A 19355-nucleotide genomic window follows, 5' to 3' on the forward strand; every position below is an offset into this window, starting at 1 on the left:
TAGGATCAGAAGGAAGGAAAAGAAGTCCTCCCCTATCAGTGGACTTGGGGAGGGGTATGCATGCAGATGGTGGAGGAAGGGAAGGATTGGGATGGGAAGAGGGAGGGAACCACTGGGGGATACAAAGGGAATAAAGTGTAAATAATAAAGAAAAATTAAAAAAAAAAACAGATCCCCAGACTCTGATATGAAAGGAAGTCTCTGATATGATGTCTCATAAGAAAGAGATTAATATCCTAAAATGCATTGGTTCAGGACACAACACCAACACCCCAGAGCACCAACAAATCAGGCACTAAGATCAATAATTAACAAATGGGACCTTTGAAACTGAAAAGCTTTCACAATGAAAAGGAGACTGTCAATAGGACAAAATTTTAACCTGCAAACTGTGAAAAGATATTCACCCTACTCCTGACAGAGGGCTAATAGCCAAAATATATAAAGAACTCAACAAATTATATATGATCAAATCAAATAACCCATAAAAATATGATAAAGTACTAAACAGAGAATTCTAAAGAGAAGAATCTTTAATGACCAAGAAATATTTAACGTCCTTAGTCACCAGGGAATGCGATTAAAGAAGAGTCTGGGATTCAATCTTAACACTGATCAGGATGGCTATGATCAAAAACTCAAACAATGGCACATGGTGGAGAGGTTGTGGAGCAAGGGAAACACTCCCCAATTACTGGCGGGAGTGCAAATGTGTACAGCCACTTTGGAAATCAATCTGATGTATCTCCACAAATTGAGAATAGTTCTACCTCAGACCCAACTATACCAGTCCTGAGCATACACAATACCACAAGGACACTTGTTCAACTATGTTCACAGAACCTTTATTTGTAATGGCCAGAAACTGGAAAGAACTTAGACATCCCTCAGCTGAAGAATTGATAAAGGGAATGTACATTTAACAACCAAAAACTACTCAGAAAACAAAAACCAAAACAAACAAATAAACAAAAGCAAGGACATTATGAAATTTGCAGGAAAATGGACAAAACTAGAAAGTGTAATCCTCGGTGAGGTAAACAAACTCCAAAAAGATACGCATAGTATGTATTCACTTGTAAGTGGACATTAGCCATAAAGTACAGGATTACCATGCTACAATCCACAGACCCAAAGACGCAAACCAAAACAACCCTGAGATTTCACCTTACGCACATCAGAATGTCTAAGATGAAAAACTCAAGGGACAACACATGCTGGAGAGGTTGTGGAGAAAGGGGAACCCTCCTCCACTGCTGGTGGGAATGTAAACTGGTACAACCACTTTGAAAGTCAATCTGGCGCTTTCTCAGACAGTTAGGAATAGTGCTTCCTCAAGATCCATCCTTACCATTTCAAGCATAGACCCAAAATTTGCTCAAGTACACAACAAGGACATTTGCTCACTCAACCATGTTTGTAGCAGCTTTATTTGTATAGCCAGAACCAGGCTTTATTGCAAAATTTCACTTGATACACATACAATAGTACAGAAGTTAAAACAGATATGATAGCTTCTATAATTCTAAATAATTTAGAGAAACCACAGAAATTAATAGAAAATTACTTAATATTGAAATTATAGTCACATGATTTGGGGAAAATTAACAATATTGTTGACACGGTGTCATTTTATTTTAATAGCAACCAACATCAATCAAATAATCTTGGAATCGTTTGACATGTATAATTGTACTGAGAATTGTAAATAGTTGGTGCTGAGAACTGTAAGTACATCATCTGCCACATTTGGGTAAAAATATTGGAGACAAAATTATTATTTTTTGACATGTATGGCAATCCTTTTGAAATGTTTCATTTTACTATTGAGGAATAAATTTTGAATCCAAGCCCAGACCTAGAATAACTGCCAAGAAAATATAACGACTTGATAACTTATGATTAAGACTTTTTTATAAAATTCAGTCCCGAAGTGATGAAGGTTATAAAGGAAGATGGAAAGACTGTGCATGGCTGCCATCAATTTGTGTTAACTCTACAACCTGTAGTAGTGCCTGAGCCAGAGTTGTTACCGTGTTCCCTTATGCAAGTGTATTCATGCTTCCATCACTGAAACTGAGTTTCATTACATTATTTGTGATCTATTTCCTAGCATCTTGACTCGCTTAGAAAAATTCTTTGATAAAGTCTACCTAAGTTAACTACATATAAAAATAAATCATCATGTAGACCCAACTAAACCACAAATAAAAACATCCCTTATGGATGTCTTCTATGTTCTAAGTATGTGGATATTTTAATCATTGCTAATTAAAGCTAGATTTTTAATTATTGCATTAATGAACATTCAGAATGTATAAAAATATCTGAGGTATATCTGTCCAATTTTTATGTTACTTCATATAAGTGGAAGCCAATTATGTCCTGAATAATAAATCTTTGTTAAAAAGTAAATATGTAAGTAAATGTGATTTATGTATATATTTGTATATAATTTATATACTTATAACATCTATTGAAGATTATGTACTCCTTTATCTCGAGGTTATTCTTCTTATATTAATTTGGCTCTTCGTTTCATTTGAATTTTGTCTAGACCTGAGTTTTAGCTTGTTTTATTGAGTCAAGAACTCTTTTATGAGTCAAGAATTTATCTCCTCAGTTTTCTCAAAATCTGATAAAATTCTATCATTTTTTATATACCTGTGGGTGTATTACACATCTAAATTTTGGTCACTGAATATAAGGTTAGTATATTCAAGTAGTTTAGTTTGCTTGTTTGTTTATGTTAAAGAAAGAATGCAGTAACTTAAAAAGGAATGAGGTTTCAAGACTAAAGAAAATCAATAGTGCCCCCAAAATAAAAACAAAAACAAAACCAAAAACAAAAAAAAAAAAAAAACAGAAAGATGTTGAAAATATCAATCTCTGAATTGTAGTTTATTTATTTTTCTTGTAAAATAAGTTAATTTATTATGGTTCAAGTACCTAATATTTTATATTTATATGGAAGGAAAATATGTATGTATATATTTACAGGATATATATAATTTATTGATTTTATACCATAGAATTATGTATGTTATGTATAATATATATAATACAAAGGCCTGTACACATGGAGAATGTTATTGTATGAAGATATTATTTACATAAAGACACCAATGTCAAATATATATACATATATAAATGCATTTATGACAACATCAAAGTATTAACTATCTCTGTCAGTGTAGAAAGTTTTATTTTTGTTATGTTTTCAAACTTGGATCTGGTCAATTTTGGTGTAAGATGTTTTTATTTATTTGCATGCTTGTTTTTATATTGATGTTTATAAAATAAAAAAGGCCTTCCAATTTAGTCATTTATTTTAAATTGATGAATAAAGTTTTATGTTCTACATTCTGCCAGTTCCAACTCAGCCTCAGCAATAGGTGACATTGTTGCCACCAGTGATTTTATTTTGTACTTGATCATCTCTCTCTCTGTCTCTCTCTTTTCTTCTCTCTCTCTCTCTTCCTCTCTCTCACACACATGCATCCATGTGCACATGTGTGCATGATATAATATACATACATGTCTCCTTTTGGTTCTTCTACTCTTTAAAATATTAAAAACTCTTTATGTCACAGCATGTTTTCATAGATTGTTTCAATTTATTTGTGAATATTATCCCCCTGTATGGTTTCTTCCAGTTTTGTTTAGCCATTTGTCTTATTACTTTTTTGTAATGTGAAGGAATAGAGTTGTTATTTCATTTGCTATTCAAACATAGAAAAAATTGATAGGTGTATGTGTTGTTTAGGCAGCTGTGTTGATAATAATTCATGGGGGTACCTTATTGGAAAGTTTTAGGATAAGTAAAATCAAATAAACATCCTATTCTCCTGGCTGGTAAAATCTTCTATACCCCTCATCCACTATGATCTCTGAGCCTCAGATGGTGAAACTGCGTTACAGATCTATTGCGTGGGCATCATATTAGCATTTGATCTTGGCATTTTCTTCAGCTATGGTTTTCTGTAATGATCTTCGTCTGTTGCAAGGAGACATTTCTTTGTATAGAATATTTAGAGTGTGCTTAGGGATCAGAATGGTTTAATATAAGTAGTATGTTCTTCTAAGGAATACATTACCTCAATAGCTCCAGATAATTGGTTGTTTCCAGCAGCAAGCATGATTTGTAAGGCCTTCTTGTTGAGCAGGCCTTATATTTAATTAGAAAGCTGTTGGTTACTCTCACGGCATGCCACTAAGTACACTGAGTAATATTGTTTCCTGGCTGGTTATTGTTTAGTTTATAGCCAACATTACTGAATAGGATTTTAATTTTTTTTTTTTTTTTTGCCTTGGATACTACATGGATGCTACTCTTCAAAGAGGAAGTTTTTGTTTTAGTAATGGATAACTGCGGTTTACAAGAAACATGTGTTAGCTTTAAACTCAGGCACTTCCTCTGCTGCACCCAAATTTAGAAACTGTATTACTGAAATTACAGATACAGATTAACATCAACCTATTTATAATAGATGATTTAAATGCTGCACTTTATTAAAAAAAACTTGCTTTCTAGACAAAATATAAACAGAAAAAAAAACCTTCAGAAATTAAGGATATCATAGACCACATGGATTGAACTGATGTTTACAGAATATTCTACCAAATGCCAAATATAGTACATTATCTTTGAGAGCATAAAGAGACTTTTCTAAAATATACTATATACTACTATATACTATATGCTATATGCTATATGCTATAAGTTATATGCTATGTACTATGTACTATATGCTATATACTAGAAAACACTATATACTGGAACACACTGTATAATGGAACACACTGTATACTGGAACACACAGAGCTTAAACACCTCAATAATTAATGGGTCAAAAAAGAAATAAATAATGAGATAAAACATTCCTGGAACTAAATTCATGGAAAACGAAACACAATAAAACCACTGGAGAATATTGAAATAGGTTCCATGAAGGGACTTATATATTGAAGTTTATATTCTTACATGCCTATATTAAAAACTAGAAAGAGCAGCACAGAGCCATCTGTACTCCACTTCCCGTGGGTGTCCCACACCCCAGTTCCCTGGCCTGACCCATTTCCCAGGATCCCACCCTAATCTACAGCCCCTGAGACTAGCAGACTAGGGAGCAGCAGGTCAGAGCCCTCCAACACCCATCTCTTGGCCTGGCACAGCCAACCATCAGCACTGGCCAGGTCTGCCCAGGGCCCTCTGTGTTCCACAACCCAGTTCCCTGACAGGCACCATTGCCCAGGACCCATTCATATGTGTGGAGTTGAGGCACCAGAGACAAGCACGGATCAGGGAGCGCAGGAAAACCGGAGGACCACAGCCATCTGGGATTATGAATTTTACCTACAACCCAAGAGATGGTAACCAGACCACCAGGCCTGCTAATAACACAGTCAACCAAATGGCTAGAGGTCAGCGAAAGAACACCAGCAACAAAACCAGGGCCACATGACACCATCAAAACTCAGCTATCTTACCGCAGCAAGCCCTAAGGATACTATCACACTTGAAGCACAAGAAAACGATCTTAAATCTGAGGTTGTGAAAATGAGAGAAGCCTTAAAAAAAGAAAATAATCCCTTAAATAACTGCAAGAAACTACAACCAAACAGGGCAAGGGATTAAATAAAACCCTTAAAGAAACACAGGAAAATATAATCAAACAGTTAAAGGAACTGAGTAGATTCCTTAAAAAAAAAAAATACAGCCAAAGGGAGAAGGAAATGCATAAAACTGTCTAGAACCTAAAAACTGAAATAGAAGCAATAAGTAAAAAAAGTGTGAAGCAATCCTGGAGATGGTGAGCCTAGTGAAGGGAACAGGAACTATAGACACAAGCATCAATCATAGGATACAAAAAAAAAAAAAAAAAAAAAAAAAAAAAAAAAAAAAAAAAAAAAAAAGAAAGAAAGAAAGAAAGACTCCCAGGAGTAGAAGATACAATTAAAGAAATTGATACATGAGTCAAAGAAAATTTTAAATTTAAACCTGGGAGAATATGAAAAGACCAAAACCAAGAATAATAGGAGTAGAAGGAAAAAAAAACAAAAAACAAAACTGAACTCCAAGGCCCAGAAAACATTTTCAACAAAATCATAGAAGTAAACTTCCCCAACCTAAAGAAAGAAATTTATATAAGCATACAAGAAGCCTACAGAACACCAAATAAACTAGATCATAAAAGAAAAATCTTCCTGTTATATAAGAATCAAAACACTAAATGTACAGAACAAAGAAAAAATATTAAAAGCTTCATGAATAAAAGGTAAAGTCACATATAAAGGCAAACCTATAAGATTACACCTGACTTCTCAACAGAGACTATGAAAACCAGAAGGGCCTGGACAGATATCATGCAGACACTGACATTAAGAGAGCACAGATGTCAACCCTGACTACTATAACCAGCAAAACTTTCAACCAACATAGATGGAGAAAACAGGACATTACATGACAAAACCAAGTTTAAACAGTACCTACCCACAAACCCAGTCCTACAGAAGATACTAGAAGGAAAACTCTGACCCAATGAGGCTAACCACACCCAGAAAAACACAGGAGACAATCCCACACACAGACTCTCTACCTCCATCAACATCAAAGAAAAAAGAAGTAAAAACAACTTCTCATTACTATCCCTCAATTTAGAAGGCCTCAACTCCACAATAAAAAGGCGCAGGTTAACAGAAAGGATGCATAAACAGGACCCATCATTCTGATGCATACAAGAAACACATCTCAACAATAATTATAGACATTACCTCAGAATAAAAGGCTGGAAAAGGTCTTCCAAGCAAACAGACACAAGAAACAAGATAGAGTAGCTATTTTAATATATAATAAAATAGACTTTCAAGCAAAATTAACCAAAAGGAATGGGGAAGGGCACTTACATACCCACCCTGGTGAGGTGTCCTAATTAGGCCACAGATAAAGAGGAAGGAACCTAATGGGCTAGGGTCAGATAGTAGGGGAGGAAGACTTCCTTTATCAGTAGACTAGAGGAGGAATAGACAGGGTGGAGAGGGAAAGAGAGCGGGACCAGGAGGAGATGAGGGAGGGAGCTACAGCTGGAATACAAAGTGAATAAATTGTAATAAATAATAAAAAGAATAATTATAATAAAAACAAAAATATCAATTGTTCAATAAGCTTTTATGAATTCTGCAGAAAAGAGAACTAGGCTTTATGGAAAAAATACAAAGTTTGTTATAGTCAAAAAGAAAGATTTTTCTTGCTTGGCTTCTTTAGGTATATAGATTTTAGTATGATTATCCTATATTATATGTCTAATATCCACTTATAAGTGAATATGTAACATGTGTGTTTTTCTGCTTCTGGCATACCTCACTCAGGATGATCTTTTTAAGGTCCCACAATTTGCCTGCAAATTTCACGATTTCCTTGTTTTTAATTGCTGAGCAGTATTCCATTGTGTAAATGTACCACAATTTCTGTATCCATTCCTCCCTTGAGGGACATCTGAGTTGTTTCCAGGTTGTGGCTATTATGAATAAAGCTGCTACGAACTTGGTATATTCTTGTTGTGTACTTGAGCATCTTTTGGATATATGCCTAGGAGTGGTATAGTTGTATCTTGAGGAAACTATTCCTAATTGTCTGAGAAAGCACCAGATTGATTTGCAAACTAGTTGTACAAGTTTACATTCCCACCAGCAGTGGAGGAGACTTCCCCTTTCTTCACATCCTCTCCAACATGTGTTGTCATTGAATTCTTGATCTTAGCCATTCTGATGGGTATAAGGTGAAATCTCAGTGTCATTTTGATTTGCTTTTCCCTGATGAGAAGCTAAGCAAGAAGGAGGATCCTAGGTAAGATGCTCAATCTTCATTCAGAAAGGCAAATGGTATAGACATTGGAAGAGGATGAAAATAAGGAATAAGACAGAAGCCTACCACAGAGGGCCTCTGAAAGACTCCACTCATCAGGGTATTAAAATGGATGCTGAGACTCATCTCTAAACTTTGGGCAGAGTGCAGGGAATCTTATGAAAGAAGGAGGAAATAGAAAGACATGGAAGGGTCTGGGGCACCACAATGAGAACAATGGAACCAAAAAACCTGGACCTAGGGTTCTTTTCTAAGACTGATATTCCAATGAAGGACCATTCATGGAGACAATCTGGACTCCCTGCACAGAGGTAGCATGTGTCAGCTCAATCTCCAATGAGCTCCCTAAAAAGGGGAGCAGGGACTGTCTCTGACATGAACTCAGTCACCTCCCCCTGAGTGGGGAGCAGCCTGACCAGGTCACAGAGGAAGACTATGAAAGACAGTCCTGATGAGACCTGATAGGCTAGGGTCAGATGGAAGGGGAGAGATCCTCCATTATTAGTGAACTTGGGAAGGGGCATGGGAGGAGAGGAGGGAGGGATAGTGGGATTAGGAGGGAACAAGGGTGAGGCTACAGCTGGGATGCAAAGTGAATAAACTGTAACACATAAAAGATATATTAACACCCCCCCCAAAAAAAGAGAGGTTATAAAAAGAGAAATTGGGAAATTAAGACCATAGAGATGATCGTCATAGAAAGTGAAAATTTTATATACTAAATCCCTAGGAACTGAGGATATAGACTGAGATTCTGAAAATTGAAGTCCTGCAGTCTGAGGTCACAAACACTAAGGTAATAGAAAGTGAGGCCACAGAATTCTTGGCAGTCACAGAACTGGCTACAGAAACCAAAATCACTGTAACAACTTATAAAAATTGAACCAATAAAAATAAGGCAATAAAAAATTGAGAATGTTGGATCTTGGGTGATAAAACCTGGAGATTGGGACAGAAAAGCCATGGAAGCTAAGGTCATAGAATCTTGCGTGACCAATAAATCTATGTGGTATTATCAGAGGACATTAAAAATGAAGCCATAGAAACTGAGCTCATCCAAACGGAAGTCCTAGACACCGTCACCAAAGAAATTAAAGTGGTAAAAAGAAAAAAAATATATATATATATATAGAGAGAGAGAGATCAGAGAAACTGAGGCTTCAGAAACTAAACCACATAAATGAAGACCACTGAAAGAAAGAATTAGGAAATTGTGGAAACTGAACCTGGAATGGCAGGAAACTGAGCTATAGAAAAATATTTTATGTAGGGTGTGTAGGCTGGGTGACCTGGGACAACATGTGTGGGGCTAGGGTGAGGTCAGAGACCTGTCCAAACCCCTAATATCCCATACCTGAGACCAAAAATCTCAACCTGAGATCAGTAGGTGTAGCACCTCTCCCTAACTTCTTCAGTGCCTACATGCCCCAGGGCAAGAAGGCTTGTGATCCCAACTCTCAAAGAAGTCATAGGTAGTTTCTTGGCAGGCACCAGGATGAAAACAGGGCATTACCAGCATACCAGCCACAACCAATGGAATGCATTCACCCCCAAGCCCTGCCCACTCCCCTCAGCCCTCCCAGCTGGACCTGGAATCCTGCATATACCACCCATTCCAGATTCTGCTTCACTTTTCCTGTCTAAGTGTGAGGCCTGCACCCAGACATCCCCAGTAAGAAGCAAAGCATGGAACCACAACTTTAACATAAATAATAGAATATTGAGTAACCAGATTGGTACTGACCTTATATATTGTCCATATGTACTGGCAGGATTTCATAGGATGGAAAGCATATGAAACTCTATGAAAAAAAAATCCTCTGGTAAGCCTGTTATCAGAGGAGAAAAGTAGCCATGGGTCTTCCCCAGCTATGAAACCTGTTAGCTACTACAATTACAGTGGTGGATCTGAAAAACGTATGTCTATGTGTGTAATTATGGTACACATCTTGAAATGAACAAACAATTTCTGAGTAGATTTAAGCTCTATTCCAAAAGTAAAAATCCATATCTGCCAGTAATATGCCAAGAAACAGTATCTATATAGGTTACAGTCTCGATGGAGGAAATAATACTATTATTCTGCAAAATAGGCATAGTAGTAAACTTACTCTTTTATTATTTTTACTCGAGATTACAATATTTCTCCCCTATATTTCCTCTATTCCATCCCTTCTATGTACCTCTTTCCAGTCTAATCACAATTCACAGCTTTTTTCCATTAATTATTATTTATATGCATATATAATATTTGCATATATACTTACAGATACATTCTTTAATATAACCTACTATATCTGTGTGTCACTTTTATGATAATTTCCAGGTCTGGCCATTTGATAATGAATAACTGATATCCTCTTCCCTGAGGAAGAGAATTCTTTATTTGAATGTAGTAACTTGTAAAGGATTGAATCCTTATAGGCTATATCTAATTTTTTTTTTGCATTTATATTGGTGTCATTGTTTTCTAGCTAATACATGGGTAATCATGCTGGTGAGACTTTATGAGAGTAGCTTCAAACGTTACTAAGAGACACAATCTCACAGCAAAATCTCTGGATCACAGTCTGTTAGAATCTTTTTCTCCTCTCTTCCACACAGTTCCCTCAGCCATAGATGGAATGGTTTTGTAGATGTAGCCGTTGGAAATGGGCTCCACAGCTCTGCAGTTTAATTGGTTGTGGTTTTCTTTAAGTCTCTCTCTGTTACAAATAGAAGTTTCCTTGATTAGGGGTGAAGACCACACTTATCTGTGGGTATGAGGGCCAGTATTTAGGTTATTGTTAGGGATCAATTTCATTTAGTAAAGTGATGGGTTTTTTTGTTGTTTAAAATACACACATACACAAAGTCCTGATTCTTCAATTTTACCAATGAAGACTCAAGAACCAGATGCTGAGGGGAAGACATACTAGCTCAGCGAGGCAGAGAAAGCACCCAGCTGGTCTTCCAACTCAGCCAACATCCCAGAGGTAAAAAGCCTTTCTACTTGGTTCGTATCCCACAGGAAAGGGCCAAGAACCCGTTCTTCTCCTCCACGCTGTCTTAAATACCCTTCAAGTCTTTCTTTTCTGTTCAATCTCTGGCACCTGGTTACTTGCTCTTGACCTAGTATTAACTTTACTTGAATCCGTTTTCTTAGAGCTTTTGGATCAAAGGTGTATGCTAAGGCTGAGACACTCTACAACTAGAAACAAGTTTTTGCAGTTCACAATCTCAGGTTTCCACAATGGGATCAAAAATCCTGCAATATTTTCTCTTCAAATTTCCATGACTTCACGAGTTGGCTAGTTTTTAGTTTTTCAGTACCAAGAATTGTTTCCAGCTTGTTATATTTTTATATATATTTTATTCACTTTATATCCCAATGGCCCCTTCCCTCATCTCTTCCCAGTCTCACTCTCCATCCCTCTTCTCCCCATTCTCCTTCTCTAGTCCACTGAAATGGGGAGTCCTCCTCCCCTACTATCTGACCCTATCCTAACAGGTCTCATAAGTACTGCCTAGATCCTCTTCCTCTGTGGGCTTGCAAGGTCACCCAGCCAGGAGGAAGTGATCAAAGAGCAAGCAGCCTAGTTCATGTCAAAGACAGCTCTTGTTGCCCTTACTAGGAGACATACTTGGACACTGAGCTTCCTATGGGCTACATCTGAGCAGGAAGTCTAGGTCCTCTCTGGTTGATGCATTGATCTCTGCTGGAACCCTGGGCTCAGATTTTTGGCTTTGTTCGTCTCCTTGTGGAGCTCCTGTCTTCTATTAGTCATTGTATCTTCCACCTTCTTCTATAAGACTCCCTGAAATATCCTCAAAGTTTGGCTGTGGGTCTCCGCATCTGCTTCTTTTTCCTGCTGGGAGAAGTCTTTCAGAGTACATCTATAGTCTCCAATCCTATAGGATCCAATCCTGTTCCCTTTCTTCTGCAGCTTCTGGTGTCTATTCCGTTTGTTTCCCTTGTGAATGAGAATTAAGCATTCTCCCTAAGGTCCTCAATACTATTTAGCTTCTTTAGCTCTGTGGATTTTAGTGTGGTTGTTCTATATTACATGGCTAATATCTGCTTATAAGTGAGATGAGTGTCTTTCTGCTTCTGGGTTACCTCACTCAGGATGATCTATTCTTATTCCACCCATTTGCCTGCAAATTTCATGATTTCCATCTAATTAGAGGCTTTTCGTTTCCATGAATGCATATGTGCCAATTTTACCTTTAGGATTTTTCTCCCATGTTGGTTGTTTTTGTGGTTCATAGGCATCAGAGTTGGATAAGACTGTTGGTTGTTTCCTCCTGCTTAGGCTCTTGCATGGAACATCCTGGCACCATGAAAGCTAAGCCTCAGAGAGCAAGGATTTCAGGTCACTTCCAGCTCAGGGATCTCTGGACCCTATTTGTCAAGTGTATGGTTTCTTCAGCAATAGAGATTCACCTTTCACATCTTTGTCTGATCAACAACTAAAAAGAGTGCTATCCATGTCAAATATTTTTCTATGGTGTGATTCTGACACTTGTAGAGAGCAAAATCAGCCCAAATTAGAATTTTTCAACTAAATTTAAACATATATTGATATATAAAATTACATGCATTATAATTTTATGTAAATAGTTACAGTATGGTTACTTATGTTTTCCTTAGATGTTCTCATTCTTCCTTCTCAGCCGATATCCCAGAGGTAAAATGCCTTTCTTTCTATATATAAACTGTGAAGAATCTTTTATGAAGGTTTGCTTGTCATTTGTTGGCCTTGGTTCTTAGGCAATTGGTGCCCTACACTGAAAATCTTTTCCTTCACCTACTTCATGGAAAGTACTGCATTCATTTTCTTTATGCAAGTTTAGTATTTTAGGTTTCATGTTTATGTCTTTAATAATTCTGGAGAAAATATTTCTTTTTATATTCCAGGTGATAGACACTGGTCTACTTTCATTCATTTGGATGTAGAAATTCAGGTTTTCAAGCATAATTTTTTGAAGATGCTTCCTTACCTCCAGTTTACATTTCTGGCATCCTTTTCAAATATTAAGTTGACGTTATATGTACTTATTTTGGTGCTTAATGTTTTCATTGGTCTACATAAATATGTAGACCAATAGCTTGTTGAGTTCATTACACTGTAATATATCCTAAGATCTGGAACAGCAATGATATCTGTATATGTGTTCTTTTCTTTTTTTCTGAGTTTTTATGGACATAGCAGTATGTGGCAAAAAAAGGGCCGAGACCTAGAAGACAGAATTGGCTTCATGGATGAAATGAAGCCAGGTAGAAATAGGGGACTAATTTCCCTTACAGGATGTACTTCCTGGTTCAGTTCTGGAGTGTCAGGTAGACCAGTCTAGATGGAAATGTTGGATGTTGAGTTGGTGGATCCTGTCTGAGGCATAGAGATTTTGGGGGATTCAGAAATTGCAGCAAAGATCTGTTGGGTTGCAGAAAGTCATAGATGGGGAGTGGTGTCAGGGAAACTCACATGGCTTGACACAGGTAGAAGACATGAAAATCTGCATACTAAGTGTAAACTCTTAATGATTTGTTGTAATTTCCATAGATTAGTGAATCTCACAAACCTCAGTGGGAATGCTTCATTTTCTTTTCATTAAATGATGATTAACAATGAAATCCATAAACACTAAGAGACTGTGGAATAGGATATCAGTATCTTATTCCATACTGGCTATATTTATTTCAAGTTGACCCAAGCTATAGTCATCAGAGAAGGCAACTTTGATTGAGAAAATGCATCCATAAGGTTGGTCTATAGGAAGGATTAACAGCGTTTCATAATTTGTGACTGATATGGGAGAGCCCAGCCGATTGAGTTCGGGCCCATCCCTGGCCTCATAGTCCTGGGTTTTATAAGAAAGCAGGCAGATAGGAATTCCACAAGGAGAGCAACAGAACCAAGAAATCTGGGCCCAGAGGTCTTTTCTGAGAATGATACTCCAACCAAGAACCATGCATGAAGATAACCTAGAATCCCTGCTCAGATGTAGCCCATTGCAACTTAGTATCCAAGTGGGTTTCATAGTAAGGGGAACTGTCTGTGACATGAACTCAGTGGCTAGATATTTGAACACCTCCCCCTGAGTGGAGAGCAACCTTATCAGGCCACAGAGGAAGACAATGCAACCACTCCTGATGAGACCTGATAGGCTAGGCTCAGAAGGAAGGGGAGGAGAACCTCTCCTATCAGTGGACTTGGAGAGGGGCATGGGTGGAGAAGAGGGAGGGAGGGTAGGATTGGGAGGGAATGAGGGAAGGGGCTACAGCTGTGATACAAAAGGCCAACTGTTGGACAAAGTGCATGGAATCTTATGTAAGAAGTGGGAAATAGTAGGTTATGGAGAGGACAGGAACCCCACAAGGAGAGCAACAGAACCAGAAAATTTGAACACAGGGGTCTTCCCAGAGACCCACACTCCAACCAAGTACCAGGCATGGAGATAACCTAGAACCCCTGCACATATGTAGCCCATGGCAGTTTAGTGTCCAAGTGAGTTACATAGTTATGGGAAGAAGGAAGGTCTCTGACACAATCTGATTGGCCGGCTCTTTGATCACCTCCCTGTGAGGGGGGAGCAGCCTTAAGAGGCCACAGAAGATGACAATGCAGCCACTCCTGATGTGATCTGATAGACTAAGATCAGAAGGAAGGAGAGCAGGACCTCCCCTATCAGTGGACTTGGGGAGGGGCATTCATGAAGAAGGAGGAGGGAGGGTGGGATCCGGAGGGGAGGAGGGAGGGGCTTATGAGGAGATACAAAGTGAATAAAGTGTAAAAAAAAAATAATAATAAAAAAGGAAAAAAACCTGTAATAAATAAATAAATAAACAAACAAATAAATAAATACAACTATGTGATTATACATTTAAAAAAAATAAAAGCAGGCTATGCAGTTAGGACAGTGTCACCCTCATTGGGCTGCCTTGACCAGCCTTGATATGAGGGCATGGGTCCAGTATTATTGTAGTTTCTTATGCTATGTTTGGTTAATATCTCTGCGAGACCTGTTCTTTTCTGAAGGGAAAGAGTAGACAAATGGAAAGGATAGGAGCTCTACAAGTACTAAATATATCCAGGCACAGGGTCTTTTCTGAGACTGACACTCAACCAAGGACCATCTATGGATATAACGTAGAACTTCTGCTCGGATGTGGCCCGTGGTAGCTCAGTAACCAAGTAGTTTTCCAAAGTAAGGGAACAAGGACTATTTCTAACAAGATCTCAAGGGCAGGCTCTTTGACCTCCCTCCCACCAGGGGAGGAGCAGTCCTGTTAGGCCACAGAGGAGGACTTTGCAGCCAGCCTTGAAGATACCTGATAAAACAAGGTCAAATTATAGGGAAGGAGGTCCTCCCCTATCAGTGGACTTGGAAAGGGGCAGGGAGGAGACCAGGGAGGGAGTTGGGGAGAGGGAGGGAATGAGGGAGCAGGATACAGCTGGGACACAGAGTTAACAAATTGCAACTAAAAAGAAAAATAAAAATTAAAAAAAGGGGAAAAACCTGCAATAAATAAATAAATAAATAAATAAATAAATGCAACTATGTGATTATACATTTAAAAAAAATAAAAGCAGGCTATGCAGTTAGGACAGTGTCACCCTCATTGGGCTGGGGGAGAGGAGAGGTGGAGGACAGTACTGGAAGGAGTGGAGTAAGGCGAAACTGCAGTGGAGATGTCATGTATGAGAGAAGAATAATCAAACAAATAAATACACAATAAATAAATGAAAGCAGGCTCAGCAAGTCTTAAGAATCAAGACAGTAAGTATCACTCCTCCATAGCCTCTGCATCAGCTGTTGCCTCCGGGTTCCTCCCTGTGTGAGTCCCTGTTTTCAGTGCTTTGGATGATAAACTGCTATATGAAACTGTGAGAAGTTTTAACCCCTTTCTCCCCAAGTTGTTTTTAGTCAGCGTTTCATCAAAGCAATAGTAATGATTGTTAAGACGTATTGCTCCTTTCACGAGAGATAATTGGAGAAAAAGGTACTGAGCAATTTTAAAAAGCAGAGGAAGTGGGTGCATACAGATTTTAGTGACAAATCGCAGCACCTTCGTATATAAATATACAGTAGCTGATATAGTATCCTTGAGATATATGCGAGGTCAAGCCAGGCAAACATCCCAGAACAGAGAGATAGGATGGGCATATGATCCCACGTTTAGCTAGGAACTATTGGCGATTTGTAGCTGTGGGACGCGGAAGACTTAGTTTTCTTTATAAGTGCTGCCTCTGCTAAGTTAACCATGCTTCAGTGGAAGACCATGCATTCGAGACCACAAGGACAGAATCACCTGTACTTAATGTGTTTGCATAAAATAATGACACAAAATTGGGTGCATAGAAAAGGGTAATGAATCTTAGAGGAGATGGGAGAGGGGAATATTATAAAATAATAATTTGCATAAAATTATCATAAAATAATAAAATAAAAATAAATATATCAACAAAATCTGCTGTCATGCAAACTGAGGCCAAAGAAACTGAGGCCATAGAATTTGTAGTTGTAGAAACTGGGTTTATAGAAACAGATGTCATAGATACTCACAACATAGACTATAAAGCTGGTGTCACAGTAATTGAAGTTAAAGAAAATTTAAATACTGATGTCCTAACAACTGAGGTCACAGCACCAACCTGACAGCACTATTGACTGCTAAAAACTGTGCGTGAAGAAAATGAGGCCGTGGAAAATGAGGTCATAGTAACTGAAGACAGACAAAATGAGGCTATAGGAACTGATGTAATAGAATCTGAGATAACAGAAATGTAGACCCTAGAATACAAATATCATATATATTAAGGAGCTAGAAACTGAGTTTGTAGAAATATAAGTCATACAACATGAGCTGACAAAAATGAGATTATAAAAACTGAGAATACAGGACCTCAGATCGTTTAGCATACAGTAATAGCACTGAGGAGGCAGATTGGCTGCTAATGTACTTGCTAGGTTAGCATAATACTGTGTTTATTCTTCCCAACCCTCCATAAACTAGGAAGAAGCAGTTGTACACACAATAATTGCAACACTGTGGAGATGGAGACAAGAAGACTCTTGGAGCTTGTTCACCAATTAGTATACAAAGTCAGGAGACTTCAAGTTTGGTGAGAGACATGTCTCAAAACAGAAAGGAGAAAGTGATTAATGAAATTATTCAAAGGAACAACGAGCACAGTAATCAAAATTATAAACTTTGACGTCAAAATACAGAAACCAGAAAACTTAAGATCATAGATACTAGGATCTAAAACATTAAAACCAGAGAAACTGAGGGCATAGAAACAGAGAATACAGAAAATGAGGCTGTATATGGAGGTCAGAGAATCTGAAGATATGATATCCGAGGACACAGCAACAGAAAATTTAGAAACTGGACATGATGAAGCGTAAGATCCTAAGAAGCAAGGCCTTAGAAGTGGGTATGATATAAAGTAAGGTGCTATATATAGTAATAGTAGCTGGTATATGTTTAGGTCTTTGATCCACTTGGACTTTAGTTTTGTGCACAGTAATAAGTATGGATCTACTTCCATTTTCTACGTGTAGATATCCAGTTAGACCAGCACCATTTGTTGAAGATGCTATCTTTTTTTTTTTTTTCCATTGTATGGTTTTGGCATTTGTCAAAAATCAGGTGTCCATAAGTGTGTGGGTTTATTTCTGGGGCTTCTACTTGATCCCACTGATCCACCAACAAGTTTTTATGCCAATACCATGCAGTTATTACTACTGTTGCTCTGTAGTACACCTTGAGATCAGGAATAGAGATACCTCCAGAACATCTTTTATTGTAGAGGATTGTTTTAGCTATTCTGGGTTTCTTGTTATTCCATATGGAGTTGAGAATAGCCTAGATGTTGGGAAAGGATCTTCAACAAGCCTATATCTGATAGAGGGCTAATATCCAGAATATAAAAAGGACTCAAGTTAAACAGCAACAAAACAAGTGATCCAATTGAAAATGTATATACTCACTCATATATATATGTCATATAAACATACAACATAGGATAAACCCACTAAAATCTGTACATCTAAAAAAACTAAGCAAAAGAGAGGACCCTAACTAAAATGATCAATCCCCATCCTGAAAGGCAATGAGGATGGACATCAGAAGAAAAAGAAGACAGGAAACAACCAAGGAACCTGCTACAGAGGGCCTCTGAAAGCCAGAAGAAGAAAACAGGAAACAACCTTGGAACCTGCCACAGAGGGCCTCTGAAAGCCTCTGCCCTGCAGACTGTCAAAGCAGATGCTGAGCCTGATGGCCAACTGGTGGGCAGAGTGAACGGAATTTTATGTAAGAAGTGGGAAATAGTAAGAGCTGGAGAGGACAGGAACTCCACAAGGAGAGCAAAAGAACAAGAAAATTTGAACACAGGGAACTTCCCAGAGACTCATACTCCAACCAAGGACTATTCATGGAGATAACCTAGAACTCTGACAATGCAGCCACTTCTGATGAGAACTGATAGACTAAGATCAGAAAGAAGGAGAGGAGGACCTCCCCTATCAGTGGACTTGGGGAGGGGCATGCATGCAGAAAGGAGGGGTGGGATCTGGAGGGGAGGAGGGAGGGGCTTATGGGGGGATACAAAATGAATAAAGTGTAATTAATAAAAGTTAAATAAAAAATTAAAAAAAAAAAGGAGTACAGAGCTAAACAGAAAATACTCAATAAAAGAATATGGAATTGCAGAGAAACACTTAAAGAAAAGCTCAACATCCTTAGCTGTCAGGGAAATGCAAATCAATACAATTCTGAGATTTCACTTTACACCCACCAGAATGGCTAAGATCACTCAAGTGACTCCTCATGCTGGAGAGGATGTGGAGAAAGGGGAACCCTCCTCCATTGCTGGTGATAATGTAAACTTGTACAACCACTTTGGAACTCAATCTGGCGCTTTCTCAGACAATTAGGAATAGTGTTACCTTAAGATCCAGCTATGCCACTCTTAGGCATGTACCCAAAAGTTGCTCAAGTACACAAGTAGGACATTTGGTCAACCATTCTCATAGCAGCTTTATTTGTAAAAGCCAGAAAATGGAAAGAACCCAGATGTCCCTAAACAGAGGAATGGACACAGAAATTGTGGTACATTTATACAATGGAATACTACTCAGCAATTAAGGAAATCACGAAATTTACAGGCAAATGGTAGGAACTAGAGAATATCATCCTGAGTGAGGTCTCCCAGAAGCAGAAAGACACACATGGTATAGACTCAGTGGATATTAGAGATACAATATAGGATAATCATAATAAAATCTGTACACCTGAAGAACCTAATCAAGGAAGAGAACCCAGGCTAAAATGATCAAAGCAGACAGTATTGATGAGACCTGATAGACTACAATCAGATGGGAGGGGAGGAGGACCTCCCTTACCAATGGACTGAGGGAGGAATATGGGTGGAGAAGAGAGAGGGGGGGTGGGATTGGGGCGTTGTCAGGAATGGGGTTATATTTGGGATGCAAAGTG

This window comes from Psammomys obesus, unplaced genomic scaffold (genome assembly GCF_907164565.1).
Source record: "Psammomys obesus unplaced genomic scaffold, mPsaObe1.curated_primary_1811, whole genome shotgun sequence".
Classification (NCBI taxonomy): domain Eukaryota; kingdom Metazoa; phylum Chordata; class Mammalia; order Rodentia; family Muridae; genus Psammomys; species Psammomys obesus.